Source organism: Chiloscyllium plagiosum, unplaced genomic scaffold, assembly GCF_037043375.1.
Source record: "Chiloscyllium plagiosum isolate Xiang-an unplaced genomic scaffold, Cpla_swu_hap1 HiC_scaffold_37, whole genome shotgun sequence".
Classification (NCBI taxonomy): domain Eukaryota; kingdom Metazoa; phylum Chordata; class Chondrichthyes; order Orectolobiformes; family Hemiscylliidae; genus Chiloscyllium; species Chiloscyllium plagiosum.
The window spans coordinates 62,250,176-62,271,370 of record NW_028270175.1 but is presented as its reverse complement, the minus strand read 5'-3'; positions in this window follow the sequence as shown (position 1 = coordinate 62,271,370).

The following is a 21,195-nucleotide window of genomic DNA, read 5'->3' as shown; positions in this document are numbered from 1 at the left end:
TATTCTATATCAAATATCTGGATGAAGGGACTGAATGGATCAAAGCTGAATTATCTTGTACACCAAGATGATCATTCAATATATCTTCAAATGGAGGTCGTGAATCTGCATTGTGATATAGACAGGGAAAGTTAGTGAGCAATCCTTCAGCAGAAATAATATAACGTGAGTAGGTAGGAAGGATAGAACAGCAGGAAAAAATTAAACGGAGAGAGATGCAGAACTCTGTGATGCAGATGTTTTTTTTCATATTCCTGGTACATGAATCATATGAAGTCTGTCTGCAGATGTAGCAAGTGGTTTGGAAGGTAAGTGGAATGATGCTGTTTGTGGCAACGAGTATTGGGTTTAATCAGGAATGTTTTACTGCATCTGTACAGGGCATTGCTGAGAGCACATCAGATACACTGGGTGACGTTTTGCTCCTCTAAACTAAAAAACGGAAGTAATTCCTTTTAAAGATGTTCGAAGATGCTTCCCTTTACTCCTTCCTGAAATGAAGGCCTTTTGTTATCAGGGACTATCTGCTAAGGTCTTAGATGAGAAATCTAATTGAACCATGGTTTTCAGAAAAGTGTTTCAGCTGGATACATATTTTCTCTTGTTAAGGAGACTAAAGTTAGATTTTTTTAATGAATGTGATGTGTTTATATAAACACAAATATTATGAAGATATCAACCCATTTATAAGAATTACGCAGACACACATAAACATGTCATCAAATTATAAAGCGGGCACATTTTTTTTTTGCTAATGAAAGTCACTGTGCATAACAACAGCAATGATGCACCGACATACAGCATACACTCTATTATCATCCATTCCAGAGAATGTTCATGGTGATCGCACATGGCCCAGTTTGGTGTTCAGTTGACATTACAGTATTTTTCCACAGACTGGGAGAAAAATATTACCTGCCTCTAACGCAGCAGCCAATTGGTCTCTCTATCTTATTTTGATGTGCCTGAAAACAAGGTGTAAGAACAGAAAATCCCTGAGTCATCTTCACCACTCCTGGAGGATTCCTGGTGACAATTCATAGGAATCTCTCCACTGCCCGAAGCAAATGGAATGCAGCCAAATCCAACTGTTCCGGGAAAAATTCGCATTCCCAGACATTTGCGTGAGCAGAATAACTCGAAAGGCAGACAAGAATTTGGGACAGTCGATCGTTTTACCATCGTTCAGAGTTGAAAGTTCTGCGTCCCACATTTTTGTAGAAAATTACCCAGTCCGATACCTATTTCATTGGCCACAGCATTCAACCGGTTACATTTACAATTTGCTTTCACCAGTAGAGAAGTGGGAAAATATATCAGTGACCTTCGAACAATGGTCAGTACATGATCAAGAGATTGTCAAAGGGCTGTTAAAGTTTGTGATGCCTGGATATTTCCATCTACTCAAAATTATGTATGTTAAACACTTGACAGATAAATCAGAGTAGAAAAATGGTGCACAGACAGAAAAGTGCTGCTGAGACCATAAACAGACCATAGTGCGTGGTGGAGCAGTGACACAGTGTCTGATGACCCACTCTTGCTCCATAGTCCCATGTTACCATGTTGCATTCAGCCACTCACGGCTTCTGCACAGGAGCAGATGGAGGCCACTTGCTCCAAATGCCTGGTCCACAGTAACACAGGATCTCATTCAATCCTTCCCGACTGTCACACACGGTTTGGTGTGGGTTGGAAAATGTTATTTGGAAATCCACTCTGTGTTTGAAAGACGCCTCTGTTCTCTTTACAGGGTGCCTCCTCTCTGCAAATTGTGCTTCATTTGTTGGTCATGGTCTAGACCAAGATTCATTATGAATAAAGTCCCCTAACCTCACCCAGAGATGACGCAAAACTGTTTTGCTCTCTCTGATTGCAACATTCAACAACAGAACGACTAGGAACATTACAACCATGAACTTAGTAATTACAGAAAATATGAACAAAAGAAACAGGATCAGGTAATTCGGACGGTCAAGCCACTATATACGATCATGGCTGATCTACTGTTAACATTAACTCCTCTTTAATACCCAATCCTTCACACCCGCCAGCTCTCTAACAGGTCAAAAATACATCTGCGTCCTTTTTAAATACTTTCAGTGATTAAGCTCCCTTAACTCTCTCGCCCAGGTAATTTCTGACATTGATTCCCCTCTGCGGGAGGAAAAGACTCCCCACACATACAGCATCACCTATTGATATGAACAAGAGGTGAAAACAGGGGCTCAGGTAAGAGTGAATAGCCTTGATATCAAGACAGTATTTGACTGAGGATGTCATCGGGACCACCTACTTATTTAACCTTAATGGGAATCAGGTGTACCCTCCCCACTGGTTGGGGTCTTTCAGAGCACAAAGGAAGACGTTCGTGAGCGGTGACTCACAATTCTCTCAGTCCCAGGACATCTCCTCATGAGATCCTTAGGTTAACTTTCTCAGCACAAACATCTTCAGTTCCTTCGTCAATGTCTACGCGCCCGCACCCCTGGCACCCCTCCATCCATCATAAGATCAGAAGCGGGTGATCACTGAACATCACACAAAGTTAAGAACATTTTGTCCCCTCTGAGTTCCTGAACCAGTCTCTGTGTCCATGTGCAGCAAGACGTGGATTGCATTCTGGTTTATGCTGTTAAAGTGTCGGTAACATTCACGTAACTGTACTGCCAGACACTACACATATCCTCAGTTAAAAGAGGAGCCCACTCAGCATCTCAAGCTCGTTACACAGATATGTGGAAGCCATTCAGCCCATCGAAATGATTGAACAAGAAGAAGGACAACCCATTCAATCGTGCTGTCTGTTCCCCAGGAAGAGGAGGGCTCTGGTCAGTACATTGAGCTGTTAAACGGGAACAGGCAGAGCCCAATTACACCCTTGAACCTGTTCCATGGTAGCAGGAGGAGGCCATTCAGCCCCTCAAGACATTTATACAGGAACAGGAGGGTGTCATTGATGCGAAAGTGAGGTCTGCAGATGCTGGAGATCAAAGTTGAAACTTTATTGCTGGAACAGCACAGCAGGTCAGGCAGCATCCAGGGAACAGGAGATTCGACGTTTCGGGCACAGGCCCTTCTTCAGGAATGAGCAGAGAGTGTTCAGCAGGAGAAGATAAAAGGTAGGGAGGACGGACTTGGAGGAGGGGAGTTGGAAATGTGATAGGTGGAAAGAGGTCAAGGTGAGGGTGATAGGTCGGAGTAGGGTGGAGGCGGAGAGGTCAAGAAGAAGACTGCAGGTCAGGAAGGCGGTGCCGGGCTGGAAGGATCCGGCTGAGACAGGGTGGGGGGAGGGGGGATGAAGAAACTGGTGAAGTCCAAGTTCATCCCCTGCGGTTGGAGGGTTCCCAGTCGGAAGATAAGACGCTCCTCCTCCGACCGTCGGGTTGTTGTGGTTTGGCGGTGGATGAGTCCAATGACCTGCATATCCTCGGTGGAGTGGGAGGGGGAGTTGAAATGCTGTGCCACAGGTTGGTTGGGTTGGTTCGTCCGGGTGGCCCAGAGGTGCTCTCTGAATCGCTCCGCAAGTAGGCGGCCTGTCTCCCCAATATAGAGGAGGCCACACCGGCTGCAGCGGATGCAGTAGATGATGTGGGTGGAGGTGCAGGTGAATCTGTGGCGGATATGGAAGTTTCCCTTGGGGCCTTGGAGAGAAGTGAGGGGGGAGGTGTGGGCGCAAGTGTTGCACCTCCTGCGGTTGCAAGGGAAGGTGCCGGGAGTGGTGGTTGGGTCGGTGGGGGGTGTGGATCTGACAAGGGAGTCGCGGAGGGAGTGGTCTCTACGGAAAGCTGATAGGGGAGGGGAGGGAAATATATCCTTGGTGCTGGGGTCTGTTTGGAGGTGGCGGAAGTGACGGCGGATGATGCGCTGTATATGGAGATTGGTGGGGTGGTAGGTGAGGACCAGTGGGGTTCTGTCCTGGTGGCGGTTGGAGGGGCGGGGCTCAAGGGCGGAGGAGCGGGAAGTGGAGGAGATGCGGTGGAGGGCACCGTCGACCACGTCGGGGGGGAAATTGCGGTCCTTGAAGAAGGAGGCCATCTGTGTTGTACGTATTTTGAACTGGTCCTCCTGGGAGCAGATGCGGCGGAGACGAAGGAATTGGGAGAATGGGATGGCGTTTTTACAGGGGGCAGGATGGGAGGAGGTGTAGTCCAGGTAGCTGTGGGAGTCGGTAGGTTTGTAGTAGATGTCCGTGTTGATTCGGTCGCCTGAGATAGAAACAGAAAGGTCTAGGAAGGGGAGGGAGGAGTCCGAGACTGTCCAGGTGAATTTGAGGTCGGGGTGGAAGGTGTTGGTGTAGTGGATGAACTGTTCAACCTCCTCGTGGGAGCACGAGGTAGCGCCGATACAGTCATCAATGTAGCGAAGAAAAAGATGGGGGGTGGGGCCAGTGTAGTTGCGGAAGATGGATTGTTCCACATACCCTACGAAGAGGCAGGCATAGCTGGGGCCCATGCGGGTGCCTATGGCTACTCCTTTTGTTTGGAGAAAGTGGGAGGATTGGAAAGAAAAGTTGTTCAGGGTGAGGACCAGTTCGGTCAGTCGAAGGAGGGTGTCGGTGGAAGGGTACTGGGTGGTACGGCGGGAAAGGAAGAAGCGGAGTGCTTTGAGTCCTTCGTGATGGGGGATGGAGGTGTACAGGGACTGGATGTCCATGGTGAAGATGAGGCGTTGGGGACCGGGGAAGCGGAAATCCTGGAGGAGGTGGAGGGCGTGGGTGGTGTCACGAACGTAGGTGGGGAGTTCTTGGACTAATGGGGACAGGACCGTGTCGAGGTATGCCGAGATGAGTTCGGTTGGGCAGGAGCAGGCTGAGACGATGGGTCGTCCGGGGCAGTCAGGTTTGTGGATTTTGGGCAGGAGGTAGAAACGGGCGGTTCGGGGTTGTGGGACTATGAGGTTGGAGGCGGTGGATGGGAGGTCCCCTGAGGTGATGAGGTTATGGGCGGTCTGGGAGATGATGGTTTGGTGGTGGGGGGTGGGGTCATGGTCAAGGGGACGGTAGGAGGAGGTATCTGCGAGCTGGCGTTTGGCCTCAGCGGTGTAAAGGTCAGTGCGCCAAACTACTACTGCGCCTCCCTTGTCAGCTGGTTTGATGGTGAGGTTGGGGTTGGAACGGAGGGAGTGGAGGGCTGCGCGTTCCGAGGGTGAGAGGTTGGAGTGGGTGGGGGGAGTGTGGGAGTTCAGGTAGCGGTTAATATCGCGGCGGCAGTTTGCTATGAAGAGGTCGAGGGCAGGTAGGAGGCCAGCACGGGGTGTCCAGGTGGACGGGGTGTGTTGGAGGTGGGAGAAGGGGTCGTCAGAGGGTGGGCGAGAGTCTTGATTGAAGAAGAAGGCACGGAGGCGAAGGCGGCGGAAGAATTGTTCGGTGTCACTCCGTGTATTGAATTCATTGACCCGAGAACGTGTGGGAACGAAGGTGAGACCTCTGCTGAGGACTGATCTTTCATCCTCAGAGAGGGGCAAGTCTGGAGGGATGGTGAACACACGGCAGGGCTGGGAGCGAGGACCTGGTGTGGGGCTGGAGCTGGATGTGGGGGCGGGGTTAGGCCTGGGGGCGGGGACAGAGGTCGGCTTGGGGGCGGAGTTGGACATGGTGATAGAGACCGGCGGGGGGGCGGGGTTAGTCGCGGTGACGGAACTCGGCCGGGGGGCGGGGTTAGGCGCGGTGACGGAACGCGGCGTGGGGGCGGGGTTAGGCGCGGTGACGGAACACGGCCGGGGGGCGGAGTTAGGCGTGGTGGCGGAACGCGGCTTGGGGGCGGGGTTAGGCGCGGTGACGGAACTCGGCCGGGGGGCGGAGTTAGGCGTGGCATCTCCTCCACTTCCCGCTCCTCCGCCCTTGAGCCCCGCCCCTCCAACCGCCACCAGGACAGAACCCCACTGGTCCTCACCTACCACCCCACCAATCTCCATATACAGCGCATCATCCGCCGTCACTTCCGCCACCTCCAAACAGACCCCAGCACCAAGGATATATTTCCCTCCCCTCCCCTATCAGCTTTCCGTAGAGACCACTCCCTCCGCGACTCCCTTGTCAGATCCACACCCCCCACCGACCCAACCACCACTCCCGGCACCTTCCCTTGCAACCGCAGGAGGTGCAACACTTGCGCCCACACCTCCCCCCTCACTTCTCTCCAAGGCCCCAAGGGAAACTTCCATATCCGCCACAGATTCACCTGCACCTCCACCCACATCATCTACTGCATCCGCTGCAGCCGGTGTGGCCTCCTCTATATTGGGGAGACAGGCCGCCTACTTGCGGAGCGATTCAGAGAGCACCTCTGGGCCACCCGGACGAACCAACCCAACCAACCTGTGGCACAGCATTTCAACTCCCCCTCCCACTCCACCGAGGATATGCAGGTCATTGGACTCATCCACCGCCAAACCACAACAACCCGACGGTCGGAGGAGGAGCGTCTTATCTTCCGACTGGGAACCCTCCAACCGCAGGGGATGAACTTGGACTTCACCAGTTTCTTCATCCCCCCTCCCCCCACCCTGTCTCAGCCGGATCCTTCCAGCCCGGCACCGCCTTCCTGACCTGCAGTCTTCTTCTTGACCTCTCCGCCTCCACCCTACTCCGACCTATCACCCTCACCTTGACCTCTTTCCACCTATCACATTTCCAACTCCCCTCCTCCAAGTCCCTCCTCCCTACCTTTTATCTTCTCCTGCTGAACACTCTCTGCTCATTCCTGAAGAAGGGCCTGTGCCCGAAACGTCGAATCTCCTGTTCCCTGGATGCTGCCTGACCTGCTGTGCTGTTCCAGCAATAAAGTGTCATTGATGCTCCAATCTGAAAAAAACAATGGAGACGAGAGTGCACACATAGACGGTGTGGTGAAAGGGTTAAAATTGTGTCCCAATACATGTGTGAATCTAACCGAAAATGGAAGGTGTCGCTTAGTCCCGTGTGAATCTTATTATACACCTTCCCGTGTGAATCTTCTTATCTGTATGTAACCAGAATGGAATGTGTTTTTTAGCCTTGCTCTGCTGTTCACATGAATGTTTATATCTGGAAAAGAGTATATCAGAGTATATCTCCAGTTCGGTGAGTCTGCTCCGGGGTTACGTTTAACCGCCGAGCGTGGGTTGTTGGCAACCGCTCTACGAGAACTGACGGCTCCCAGTTCCGGTAACATGTAGAGTGAGTATAAGCCAGACCCGGGAGTCTGCTCCGGGGTTACGTTTAACCGCCGAGCGTGGGTTGTTGGCAACCGCTCTACGAGAACTGACGGCTGCCAGTTCCGGTAACATGTAGAGTGAGTATAAGCCAGACCCGTTGTAAGTATGAGACCTGGTTGTGGCGACGCTGCGGGGAATAAAATGCTCATATTCTAGCAGACTCGCCTCTTGGCTGTTTGTTCTGTGTCAGACTACTTTCCTGCGAGCCTGGTCCTTGACCTTGAGAATTTTTTAAAATATTTTGGCGTAGTCGGCAGGATCAATCGCAATTGAGGAGAGATTTTGATACAGAACAATGTTTTGGAAAAAGACTAAGAAACCAGAAGAACAAACTGTGGAGCTCCCGACCGTCCCGGGATGGCATGGATGTGGGCATGTACGTGGCAGTTTGTTTGAGAAATGGTGGGGGGCGACCGGAGGAACCCCAGGGTCGCTGCTGTCCACCCTTGAGAGGATCCCAGTCCTGCCGAAGAACCCCTTGCCTGGGGTACAGCGGAGGATGTGGGCATGTCCAAAAAGCTGAAGCGGAGTTAACAGAATTGAATGGGATTGAACTGAACTGAACTGAGTGGAACTGAAGTGAATCAAATTGAACGGAACAAAATGGAACTGAGCTAAATTGAATTGAAATGGACGGAACTGAATTGAACACAATTGAATTGAACTGAACAGACCTGAACTGAGCTGAATTGAACTACACTGAATTGACTGAACTGAAATTAACTGAAACGAATTGAACTGAATTAAGCATAATGTAACACATGTATTGGGCCAAGCAGTGGAATGTGGTGTAAAATTATGTCCCAATACATGTGTGAATCATAATGCAACACATGTATTGGGCCAAGCAGTGGAATGTGGTGAAAGGGTTAAAATTGTGTCCCAATACATGTGTGAATCTAACCGAAAATGGAAGGTGTCGCTTAGTCCCGTGTGAATCTTATTATACACCTTCCCGTGTGAATCTTCTTATCTGTATGTAACCAGAATGGAATGTGTTTTTTAGCCTTGCTCTGCTGTTCACATGAATGTTTATATCTGGAAAAGAGTATATCAGCTGGAAAAGTCTCCAGTTCGGTAGAGTCTGCTCCGGGGTTGCGTTTAACCGCCGAGCGTGGGTTGTTGGCAACCGCTCTACGAGAACTGACGGCTCCCAGTTCCGGTAACACGTAGAGTGAGTATAAACCAGACCCGTTGTAAGTACGAGACCTGGTTGTGGCGACGCTGCGGGGAATAAAACACTTATATTCTAGCAGACTCGCCTCTTGGCTGTTTGTTCTGTGTCAGACTACTTTCCTGCGAGCCTGGTCCTTGACCTTGAGAATTTTTAAAACAGACGGCTCCACAATGTTCCTCGTGGCTCCATTGCCTGTGCAACACATGATATTTTAACATGTTTTGCCAGCAGTGTGGAAGAAAGCCAAATGTTTTGTACCCAGTCTCAAAGAGGCATCTTCTATCACTGAAGACAGACCCATGTTCTCCATGGAGGTCAGAAGCTGATGGGAATTGTTAACGGTTTTAGCATGAAGGTATTGAGGCTCCTGTCGGGATTGTGGATGACATGACATGACGTTCATAATGTGTGGAGAGGCTACTCAAAGACTGACCCTCTCTCTCTCTCAATCGAAATGGGGAGTGGCGTGGGGTGAGAGGGACGTTCCCAGAGGCTTTTAAACGATCAACAATCATGTAAACCAAGTAATAAACAAACCATTGAATTTATTACCGTATCATTGTCTGTTTGGAATCAGGTGAGTGACTGTCCATCCCCTTAAGGTTCAATGCAATCAGTTCTTATTCCCTCAAATCGCTATAGATTAATCCTCATGCACTCCCGATGGTACAATCATCCCAACAATTAGTCGGGTGAATCTCCTTTACACTCTTTCTGCTAAGAGGATTATTCCTTAAAAACGAGAGAAAATTTGCCCACAATACCCCAAATACTATCTCAACAACACTCTCAGGATTGATCGCAATAATTCGGTTCCCTCACTTAGCTGTCTCAGCTTCTTTCCTGTGGCATAAAAAGCCATTACTACTCTCCACACTGCCAATGATGTGGAATTTTGAAGTTCCTTACATCTGTACGTCAGCATCAATAAATTCATCACAAGAGGTGCCGATGGAGATGAATATCACTCTCGGAGGGAGACTCAATGAGAAAGAATTCACTCGAATCAGGGAATGGTCACCTACCTGAATGGAAATGACTTGCAGGAACATGGAAATCAGGCAGAGGAAGGGACCGATATTTTCTTTTGTTCTGCCCTCACGGGATGTGTGCAGCCCTAGTCAGACCAGTAAGTTATGCTGATCCTGAACTGAGTAGCTGGTTCAGGTGTTCCACAGGACAGTAGAAAGTAAAACACATTGCTGTGGGTTTGCAGTCACACTGAGACCTGACCAGGGAAAGACGACCCATTGATTTTCTCTGCAGGACATGAGGCAAACAGATAGGCTTCTGTTTAAAACAAGTGGTGATTCTGTGCCTCTTGATGATGAGTCAATGACTTCACCACCATGCACTGTCTGTCATCTGACAGATTCTGTGAAGAGAACAAACTAACTATCTCAAGTGCAAATATTTTGTGATGGAAGCATAGTTAGAAGGGACTTGAAACAGTTATATCTGGATTCACCAAAGGTACACACGATGGATTATTTAGCTGATTTAGCTGACACATTTATGATCCACGGAGACTGACATCAATCACAGTCACTGAGCAAGTAGCTCCAGCCAACGCCTTTCAATTCAAAATTGTTTTATTAAAATTCAAAACAATGATTCAAACTTTCGCATTCTGGATGGGATATGTGAGGGTGATCGATGGAACAAATCTTGAGGCTGATAGATCAATTGAGAGTAACCTTTCAATCTACCTTGGATGCATGAGTAATTCCATAAGTTTATCAGAATGCAGACATGCTTCTCTGTTTATAAATGGAAACATGCATCCTGGAACTACTGACCAAGCACTATAATTTCAATAAAACAATTAGACATTTTTTATAGTTCATGATCTGAATGGAATGTGTGTCTGAGAAACGTGGGGTTAAAACAGACAAATGGCATGGATATGTAAACAGAGAATTGAACTTGACAAATGCAATTCAGATTGTTATTCCAGGTTCAGAGAGAGGCAGATGTGGCCTGTCCTATTGATGTTACCGATGTTAGTGAACTGTGATGAAATGTCATTTACTGGACTTCAATTACAGTGTGATTATGACATTGTGGAGGAGACAGGAAACAGAGAGAATTGGGGGACATGGCAGTTCAGACAGGATGGAGGTAAAATAATATTCCCCAGTCATCAGTATTGGAATGTTACTCTTTATAACTCATATGGAGAACAGATTCAAAGATACATCTAAAGTGAGGAATGAGGAGTAAAATCTGCTTATTGAACACAAAATACAGGAACAAAATGATTTTCTGTCAGTACTAAACTATGGAAAGTAAAAAGAGATAAGAGACCCTCATGATATTGAGCTACATAAATTGAAATGTGTATTACAAAACCACGGAAGTGGTGTGCAAACTTTCTCAATCATTATGTGGCCCACAGCTGAGATGCTAATTTCCCCTCTGTCAGTGATCCACCTCACTGAGAATCTCTGGCGCAGTATCTCAGTATCGAAGGGGGGGGGGGGGGGGTTCTCAGTTCCTGCTGCTGTTCACCCAGTCTATTTAAATTAAATCACCTTCTCACTGTAGACAAAAAAAACACTTGGCCTTTCGGACTCTGTTTAACTGTTAGCAACTCAGCTCTGTGATATTATTGACGATAAATGATCTGGGACCACAGCCAATATCCGCACAGTGCTCACAAGTTATGGTACCAGATAAAGGCCCTGCAGTCCGTGAGACTTTCTAAATCAAACTTCCATTTTCTGTCTGTTCCTATGTATCTCCTCTCATGATGTCTTCTGATATATCCAACTCACTCTCGTTTAACATCCCTTCAATCACTCCCTGTTTCCAAATTGTGCAGTTGTACAGCTTGATGTTGTGGCCATTTTGGAGAAATGGATATAGCAGGGACAGGACTGATCGTTGGAGGGTCCGATGTTTAAATGCTTCATTAAGAACAAGGAAGGTACTAAAAGTGGGACGGAGGTGGACGGTGGGTTGGCATTGAAAATCAAAGCATTACGTTGATAGAAAGGATGTTTGATAAGGACTCGACTACTGAGTTAGTATGGGAAGAGGTTAGAAATAAAAACGGAGAAGTCACCCTGTTGACAGTTCTCTATTCCCCTCTGAAAAGTTCCAGAGATGTAGTGGAAAGGCTTACAAAGATGATACTGGATAGGAGCGAAAGTAACAGAGTAGTTGTTATGGAGGACTGTAACTTTCCAAATATTGACTGGAAACACTCCAGTTCAATTACTTCATACGTCTCAGTTTTTGTCCATTATATGCAGAATGGTTTCCTGACACAGTATGTAGATAGGCCAACAAGGGCAGAGGCTAAATTGGATTTGGTACTGGGTAATGAACCAGACCAGGTTTTATATTTGGGCGTAGGTGAATAGTTTGCTGATAGTGACCACAATTCAGTTTTGTTAGCGATGGAAAGGGACAGGTGAAAAACTCAGGACAAGATTTATAGCTATGGGAAAGGCAATCATGATGCGAATAGGAAAGGGTTTAAGATGCATAGGATGGGGAAAGAAACTGCAGGGGATGGGCACAATTTAAATGTGGAGCGTTTTCAAACAACAGCTACTGTGTGTCCTTGATACGTTTATACCTGCCAGGAAAGGAGGAAATGGTCGAGGGAGGCTGCTGTGCTTTACTGAAGAAGTTGAATCACTTGTCAAGAGGAAGAAGGCGGCTTATGTAAAGATGAGACGTGAAGGCTCAGTTCGGATGCTTGAGAGTTACAAGTTAGCCTGGATGGACTTAAAGAAAGAACTAAGAAGAGCCGGGAGAAAGCATGAGAAGTCTTTGGCAAGTCGGATCCAGGAATACCCTCAAGCTTTCTATCAGTATGTCACGAATAAAACAATGACCAAATGAAGATTAGTGGCAATCAAGGTCAGTAGTGTGAAGTTGTGTGTGGAGTCCGAGAAGATAGGACAGGCACTAAATAAATATTTGAATCAGTATTGACAAGGGAAAAAGACAATGCTGTCGAGGCCTATATGGAGTACAAGCTATTAGACTAGACCGGATTGAGGTTCGTAAGGTGGAGATGTTAGCAATTTTGGATAATGTGAAAGTAGAGAAGTTCTCTTGGCCTGATGGGATTTATCCGAGGATTCTCTGAGAAGATAGGGAGGAGATTACAGAACCCATTGGTTCGTATCTTTACATCGCCATTATCTACAGGAATAGTGCCAGAAGACTGGAGGACAGCAAATTTCGTCCGCTTGCTCAAGAAATGGAGAAGAGGCAACCCTGGTAATTATATACAAGGCATAATTTGGTTGTGAGTAAAGTGTTGAAAAAGACTAGAAGAGATAGTATTTATTATCATCTAGAAATGAATCATTTGATTAGGAATAGTCAACAAGGTTTTGTGAAGGGTATGTCATGCCTCACAAATCTTACTGAGTTGATTGAGAAGGTGACCAAACAGGTGGATGAGGGTAACGTGGGTGACATGGATTTCAATAAAACGTTTGTTAAGTTCCCCATGGTAGGCTATTACAGAAAATATGGAGGGTATGGTGTTGGAAAAACAGAACAGATGAGGCAGCGTCCAAGGAGTAGGAGAGTTGACGTTTAGGTTGTAAGCCCTTCATCATTAATCAGTGTTCTGGTCTCCAGCATCTGCAGTCTTCACTTTCTCCTCGATCCTAGAATGCTGCCTGACCTTCTGTACTTTTCCAGCACCACATTTTCGAATATGATCTCAAACACCTGCAGTCCTTACTTCCTCCCTGAAAATATGGAGACGTGGAATTGAGGGTGGTTTAGCGGTTTGGATCAGACATTGGCTTGCTGAGAAAAGACAGAGAGTGGTAGTTGATGCGGAATGTTCATTCTCGAGTTCAGTTGCTAGTGTTATACTGCAAGGATCTGTTTTGGGGCGACTGTTGTTTGTCTTTTTGCAAATGACCTTAATGAGGGAATAGAAGGATGAGTTAGTAAATTTATGGTTCGCAGTTCGGTCGGTGGAGCTGTGGGCAGCGCTGATACTGATTTGTAATGTTCTATGTTCATGCACCTACAATGGGCTGAATAGCTTCCTTCTGGGATGTAACAATTCTGAGGTACTCTGACCCACAAAAGCTTTAAGTGCCTGGAAAGACAAGCTTACCCAGTAAAGGATACACACTGCCGAAACATCCATCATCTCTTCCTGTTCTCTGATATGTAGCGGCCTCAAAATATCTGCCCATACAAAAGAGATTGATACAAAATCAAGCAGTCAGGAGTACGTTCACCCGAGGGGATTGCCACCAGAAGATTTAATGAATAATAAGATGTCAGATTAACACAAATAATAAAGCAATATCACAGCACCATAATAATTGGCAGCAGAGTAAAACTTACAGTTGCAACTAGTTCCAAGTTCAGCACTGTGTTCAGTTTTGGTCACCTTGCTTTAGGAATGATGGTATTAAACTGGAACTTTACAAGGATGTTGCCAGGACTCAAGAGTCTTAATCATAGGGAGAGGTTGGATAAGCTGGGACATTTTTCTGTCGAGCGCAGGAGACTGAGAGGCGGCATGAAGTGCTTCGAGAGGCTAGTCATGGCCCACATCAGTTCCAGTCTCCCAGCCGGCCTCAATCCCCTACAATTTTCCTAGCAGTGGAATGGGTCCATAGCGGGTGCCATATCCCTGGAACATCTGGACAACAAGGACACCCACTTCAGATTACTGCTCATTGACTATAGGTTCACCTTCAACACCATTATTCCCTTCAGACTGATCACAAAACTCCCTGACCTTGGTCTTGGCTCCGTCCTCTGAAATTGGATCCTCAGCTTTCTGACCTACAGTACACAAGCAGTGAAAATAGGTAAGGTTGTCTCTTCCATGATAACATTCAACACTGAAATCCCAAAGGATGTGTCCTCAGCCCCCTACTCTACTCCCTGTACAACCACGACTGTATGGCCAAATTTTGAACGAACGACATCTACATGTTCACTGATGACACCATCATATTAGGACAGATATGTAATGATACCAAGTCAAAACACAGATCGGAAATAGAGGACTTTGTGATATGCTGCACTGAGTCGAACCTCTCTTTCAACATCAGCAGAACTAACCAACTGATCAATGACTTCAGAAAGAAAGGAGGAAAACATGCCGCCATCTCCATCAATGGAACTGAAGTTTAAATAGTGGACAACATTAAGTTCCTCGGAGTGACGATAACCGACATCCTGTCCTGGACTTCCCATGTAGATGTGAAAGTCGAGATGGCACAACAACGCCTCTTCATTCTCCGGCAGCTCAGGACATTTGACATGCCCACAAGGATCCTCTACAAATGCACCACTGGGAGCAAACCATCCGGGTGCATAATGGCCTGGTGTGGCAACAGCCTAGCACAGGACAGTAAGAGAAATAACAGAAGGTTGTGTGCACAGCCCATGCCATGAAGGAAGCCAACCTCCCGTCCATTGACTCAATTTACACGGCAACCAAAGACCTATCGCTCTCTGGATCACCTACAATCTCTTCCATTAGGCAGGCAGTACAGAAGCTTAAACACTCAAACCACCGGCTCATGAACAGCAACTTCCCAACCATTATTATACTGAGGAATACAATCTCTGACTTCAAATAGTGCTGATCTTAATCACGTTGATCTTGCCTATTGCATGCCATTTGTGGTGTAAACTGTATGCCTCAGTCTGTTTTTAGTTTTCCCTCTGACCTGTACGTCCTTGCTTAGGATCGAGATTCCCCAGCTAGGGACAATGTCTCTACAGGGAGTAGACTTTAATTCAAGCAAAAACTGGTTATTGCAGGGAGAGTACCAAAGGATCTTCCTCAAATCTGGCTTTAACGTAAGAAAACAATGGTTTCCTTAATCCTCAGCTCAGATCAGAAGAGGGTTGCTGCTCCAAGTTATCTTGAGCTGTGGGATGGTGGGTACCTCCTGATTTTCACCTGGTGGAGGGTGGCCTTTACCAGTCACCTCAGAGGGTTCGTCGTTTCCTGTTTAGGAGGTTCTGCCCTCCTTTCTCCCGACAACGCTCTGTTTCTTCTTCTGGTGATGACCCTCCATGAGCCCATCCTTGATTATGTTAGATTACTTACAGTTTGGCAACAGGCCCTTCAGCCCAACAAGTCCACACCGAAGCGCAACCCACCCAGACCCATCCCCTCACCTAACACTATGGGTAATTTAGCATGGCCAATTCAGCTAACCTGCACATTTTTGGATTGTGGGAGAAACCGGAGGAAACACACGCAGACACGGGGAGAATGTGCAAACTCCACACAGAGAGTCGCCTGAGGTGGGAATTGGACCCGGATCTCTGGCGCTGTGAGGCAGCAGTGCTAACCACTGTGCCACCGTGCCGCCCATCTTCACCATCCGAAGAGCTGCCTCTATCCTCACTGTGAAGCTGCCGTTTCCCCCTTTGCTAGGAGGTTTTGGTGGCCTGGAACGTTTTCCTCCTCCTGTTTTTTTATAGGAATCCACTCCTCTGCCTCTTTGGTTCCCTCCTCCTCCATTGCCTCTGTCTGTCCTGTAGGAGCTTGGATCGGCTGCACTACCTTCCTGCTGGCTGCTGGCTGCTCCGCTCCAGCCTGTCCTTCGTTCCCTTGCTGGTTTCTGGTACCTTGCTCATATTTTGCCGTCCACCTCCGGCCATCTGTGCGTAGGTGGCGGTCGCTCGTCTTGGGCAGGCCTTGTACATGTGGCCTGCCTCTCCGCACAGATTACAGTTCTTGGCCTCTCTGCATTCCTTGGTCGGTTGACCCTCCTGTTGCAGTTCCGACAGATACTGACCTTACAGTCAGCAGCAATGTGACCTGACCTCCTGCAGGTTTGGCACACTTTTGGCTGGGCTGCGTATGTCAGGTACCCTCTGCTCCCTCCGATTGCAAAGCTGGAGGGTGGGTGGATGATGTTCCCACTGCATCGACCCTCAGGGTTACCCTGACCTGCCACTTGCTGGTTCAGATCCTGAAAGGGTCAACCACATCAGTGCTTTCTGCCTCAACCTGGACGTATCTTCTCAGGAAGGTGAGGACATCAGCTGCTGGGACGTGGAGGCTGTACATATGAATCGTAACACTCTGCCTGCTCTGTGCACGACGCACACACATCAGGATCGCTGACAGGATGGAGAACAGAGGCTCCCCTTCCACGTCCATGAAGACCTTCAGGAGTTGCTTACAGTGCTTCACACTCCTGAAGGTCACATCAAAACAACCTGCCCCAGGAAAATCCTGAACACATCAGCTGCTTCAAACCTGCAGTCCTCGAGCAAAATCTTATTCACGGATACCGTCCGATCCACAGGTATAAGATCCTCCACCTTCTTCACAGTCACCCAGACTGTGTTGCGAATGCCCTGGTCTGGGCTGCAGGCTGCTGCTGAAGCCATAGCTCCTAGCTTGGCTGGTCCCTGAATTGGCGTTAGGCCGAAGCCAGCATGAAGATCCACCAAGAGCAAGACAGCAGAACCAAACGATTCTTCAACGTCCAATCACGATCCAACGATGATCTCGACGAGCTGTGATGACTAGCAAATCGACACCTGTCCTGATATGAACAGGCACTTGATCTTAGCCAAAAGAGATTCTATTAAAAATCTTGCTGAAAATCCAAGTTCTGTTCCTCTATTGCTTTTCTGTAAACAATCTACCAGTCAGTTTCTCAAATATGTTTCCCATTTCATTAATGTGTGTTGATTTTTTTTATCTATACCCATTATTTTCAGTTCCAATAATTTTCCCAAATTAGTTTATTTACTAATTTCATACTATATACTTTTCTCCTCAGTCTCAGGTTTTCTCTTATTGCTGGGAAGGAGTTGTTTATGCATTTTTCTGTGAAGGCAGAAGTAAAGTAGTTGATTCATGTTTCTTTGTTCTCCATTCCTTGGTTTCTGACTGTAAGGAAGCTGACACTTTGACTAAAAAGAACGGCTGTTGTCTATTCACCCTGTCCATGCACTTTGTAATCTTAAGCCTGAATTACTTACCCATTCAACTTTCTCTGCTCCAATGGAAACAACCCGAGCTTATACAGCTCCTCTCCACAGCACATATGATCCATCCCAGGAAGCATCTCAGTGACTTTCCTCTGCACCTCATCGAATACAATCACATCCTTCCTGTAATGTGCTCCCAGAACTGCACACAGTATTTAATTTGGCCTTACCAAAGTGCTACATAACTCTTATGATCTTTGGGTCAACGATCAAATGCTACGGTCCTGCTTAACTCATCAATGATCATATCCAGTCACGTTCAAGAATGTGTGGAGAAGCACCCTCTGAACTTCCTGGTGTGCAGCCATCCATTGAATTCTCCCCTGTTATTCCAAAATGCATTACCTCATATTCATCACGGTTACATTCCATCTGCCATTGATCGTTATCATCTGACCAATCCACTAGTATCTTCCTGTAACTTAAGGCCTTCCTCCTCACTGCCAACCACCCGGTCAATCTTTGTTTCCAACACAAACTTGCTAATCACACTCCCCCTACCCACTTCACATTCACATCACTTATGGTTACCACGAATAATAAGGCACACAACACTGATCTCTGCGGCACAACAGGGGACATTGGTCTCCAGACACACAAACAGCCTTCTACCACGAAGTTGTGTTTGGATGCAACTTGGCAAGTCACTAATAGGTCCTACGTATTCACTGGTTATTCTGTTCCAGATGACATACCTGTAGAATATCTGGGGATGCTCCCTAATCTTGCCCTGCCAGCAGGTTTCCATGGACCTGATTGCGTCAGTCCCCTCTGAGTGAAGAATGTCCTTCTTATTGCGGTCTTAAATGCCCTGTCTCTTATCCTGCCATTATTTTCCTTAAATGTAGAGTAGACATCCAGAGAAACATTCTATTTATTTCCACCTTGTGACATGTTTCGTAGATTTTCTAAATTTCATTGTGATCACCTCTCGTTCTTTGAAACTGGGGAGGTCACAAGACAAATCCCCCCATCAGAAAATCTTGTCATCTGAGGGATTAATCTGGAGAATGTCCATTGCACGTCCTCTGTGATCAGTATACTCTTTCTTACATTGGGTCACCAACACTGTAAACAATTATCCAAGTATATTCTGACCAACACTCTATGCAACTGCTTAATGATGTCTTTACATCTATATTCCCTTAAACGAAGGCCAACCTAACTTTAACTTTCCAATTTCATGTATTCTTCCAAATACTATTCACGGTAATTATATTTACGCGCTCACTGTGTGAGTTCTTACAGAAAGATTTCTGAAAATCCAAATGCACCACTTCCACTGATTGTCCATTGTCTATGCTGCAAGAAACAACTTCAAACAATTCCGAAGTTTATTAGGTATGATTTCTCTGTCAGAAATAAATAGAGATTCTCTGCAATGTTATTGTTCATTTCTAAATACCCAATATCACATCTTATATAGTAGATTCCAACTGTTTCACTACAGATGTCAAATTAATTGGTCTGCTGTCCTCCACGTTATCACTTCTTGCCTGCGTATATAGTTGGATCATGTTTACAACGGCCCTGTTATCTACAATGGCTTATGACCTTTGCAGGATCTACAGGAAAATAAAACGCAGTCACCGACAGTTCAATTCATATGCTGTTTTCTTTCTGACATTTTGATATGAAGTACATCTGGCCCATCATACTTGGCAATGATCAATCTAGCTATACTTTCAAGTACTACCTTCTTGCTGATACGCATTGACTTTATGTCTTTAGTTCCACAAGTCCCATGTAACTTTCCCTCGGAGATTTCCTGGAGCTTTCTCCATGAAGACAAATGTGAAGTAACTGGTTAGTTTCTCTGCACGTTTCCTTTTCCCCCACAATAAATTCTCCTGCACCTTACAAATTTCCACATTTGACCTTGCTTTTGTTTTCTTTAGTATATGGATCGTAGATGTAAGCAGTATGTGTGTTTCCTGTTTGTTTGTATTCATGTTATTTTTGATTTCCTTAACACTTTCGCCTTCCTTATTTTCGAAAAAGTAAATCCCTCAGAATGTTCAGGTTTCCACAATACCTGGAATTCTCCTGAAACTGCATCCGTTGATTTAACACTATCTTTAATTTCTTACATTAACCACCATTGAGTCTCCTTCCCTTTCTTTGATGTTTGTACCTTAGTGATGTGTACGTATTTTTCAGACATTGCAGTATGTCTATCAATAACAACCATTATTTGGCTCACACTAAATGTCATATTGTATTTTTCCAATTCACTTGACCCTCTCGTTTCTGGGCTTCCATGATATTTGAGTTTAATGTTCAAAACTTGTATATTGCATGCAGACGCCGTGTAAAATGCAACATATTAATGTCACGATTCCTCAAAAGCTGCTTAAGAGCAAGATTATTAATTATCCCTTGTGACTACACAACACCACGCCCGCAATTACCTGCTCTCTAGTTTGATTCACAACATACTCTTCAACCTACCTCATATACATTTATGAAATGTATTTTTCACAGCATTAGCAATCATTTAGTTAACCCAGTTTAGATGCAATTTTAGATCATCCAGTATTATTGCAACACCGACAATATTTGCATATCTAATTTCCAGTGCATAGGATGCTCAAAATTTCCACAACAGTTTTGGTTTAGATATGTAAGGCACCAATGTGTGTTTCTCCTTGTTGTTTACAAGACCTAAGCAAACTGATTCTGAATAAGCTGAGGGATGTGGTATGTGTTGTTATTAGTGACAGACGTGGACAAGACATTGGGGAGGCTCACATCGATGCTGAGATGATCAGAAGAAATGCCCATCAATACAGGACAAGCATCAATAACCTTCCCCGTTCGGCCAGGGTAAGTGTCTCCGTATTCTCTCTACTCCCTCACACACACTGTATATCTGTTATATTCCTGATGAAGGGCTTTTGACTGAAATGTCGATTTTCCTGCTCCTTGGATGCTGCCAGACCCGCTGTGCTTTTCCAGCACCACTCTGATGTAAATCTTGTTTCCAGCATCTACAGTTCTCACTTTTGCCATATCTGTTATAGCACCTATAACCGAACAAGGCTCTTGCTCCACCACTCTCACTATTGCATGCAACAATCTCTTTCCTCCACTCTCTCTGTCACTGAAAGCAAATTGAATTTGAAATTATAGTTTTGTCAACATCGAACCAGTTAGACGATTTAAAAATGCGGACACTTTGAAAGTTGGAGAGAGAGAAGATGCCATCGAGATGGAAGAAGCCTGTGGATCAACTATCTTGCTCTGCAAGACATTAGGAAATACTCTCTATCAAAGATATTTTTTCATATGAAACTTATTCACAGTGGGCGGCACGGTGGCACAGTGGTTAGCACTGTTGCCTCGCAGCGCCAGAGACCCGGGTTCAATTCCCGCCTCAGGCGACTGACTGTGTGGAGTTTGCATGTTCTCCCCGTGTCTGCGTGGGTTTCCTCCGGGTGCTCCGGTTTCCTCCCACAGTCCAAAGATGTGCAGGGCCAGGTGAATTGGCCATGCTAAATTGCCCGTAGTGTTAGGTAAGGGGTAAATGTAGGGGTAGGGGTATGGGTGGGTTCGCTTCGGCGGGTCGGTGTGGACTTGTTGGGCCGAAGGGCCTGTTTCCACACTGTAATGTAATCTAATCTAAAAATCTAAAAATCTAATCTAAACAGAAATATGACGACCCAGGGAATTCAACAGCCAGGAGAGTGACGTCACAGAGGATGGCTGTGGCTGTGCAGTTTTGAAATTAAGTTGATGTAATCTTCATAAGTGCCTTATTGAAACAGCATAACGTTATTGAGTTGGAGTCAGATAATAAGCAGTTGCGGGGGGGAGGAATTACACTTGTGAATAATTGTTGTGCAATG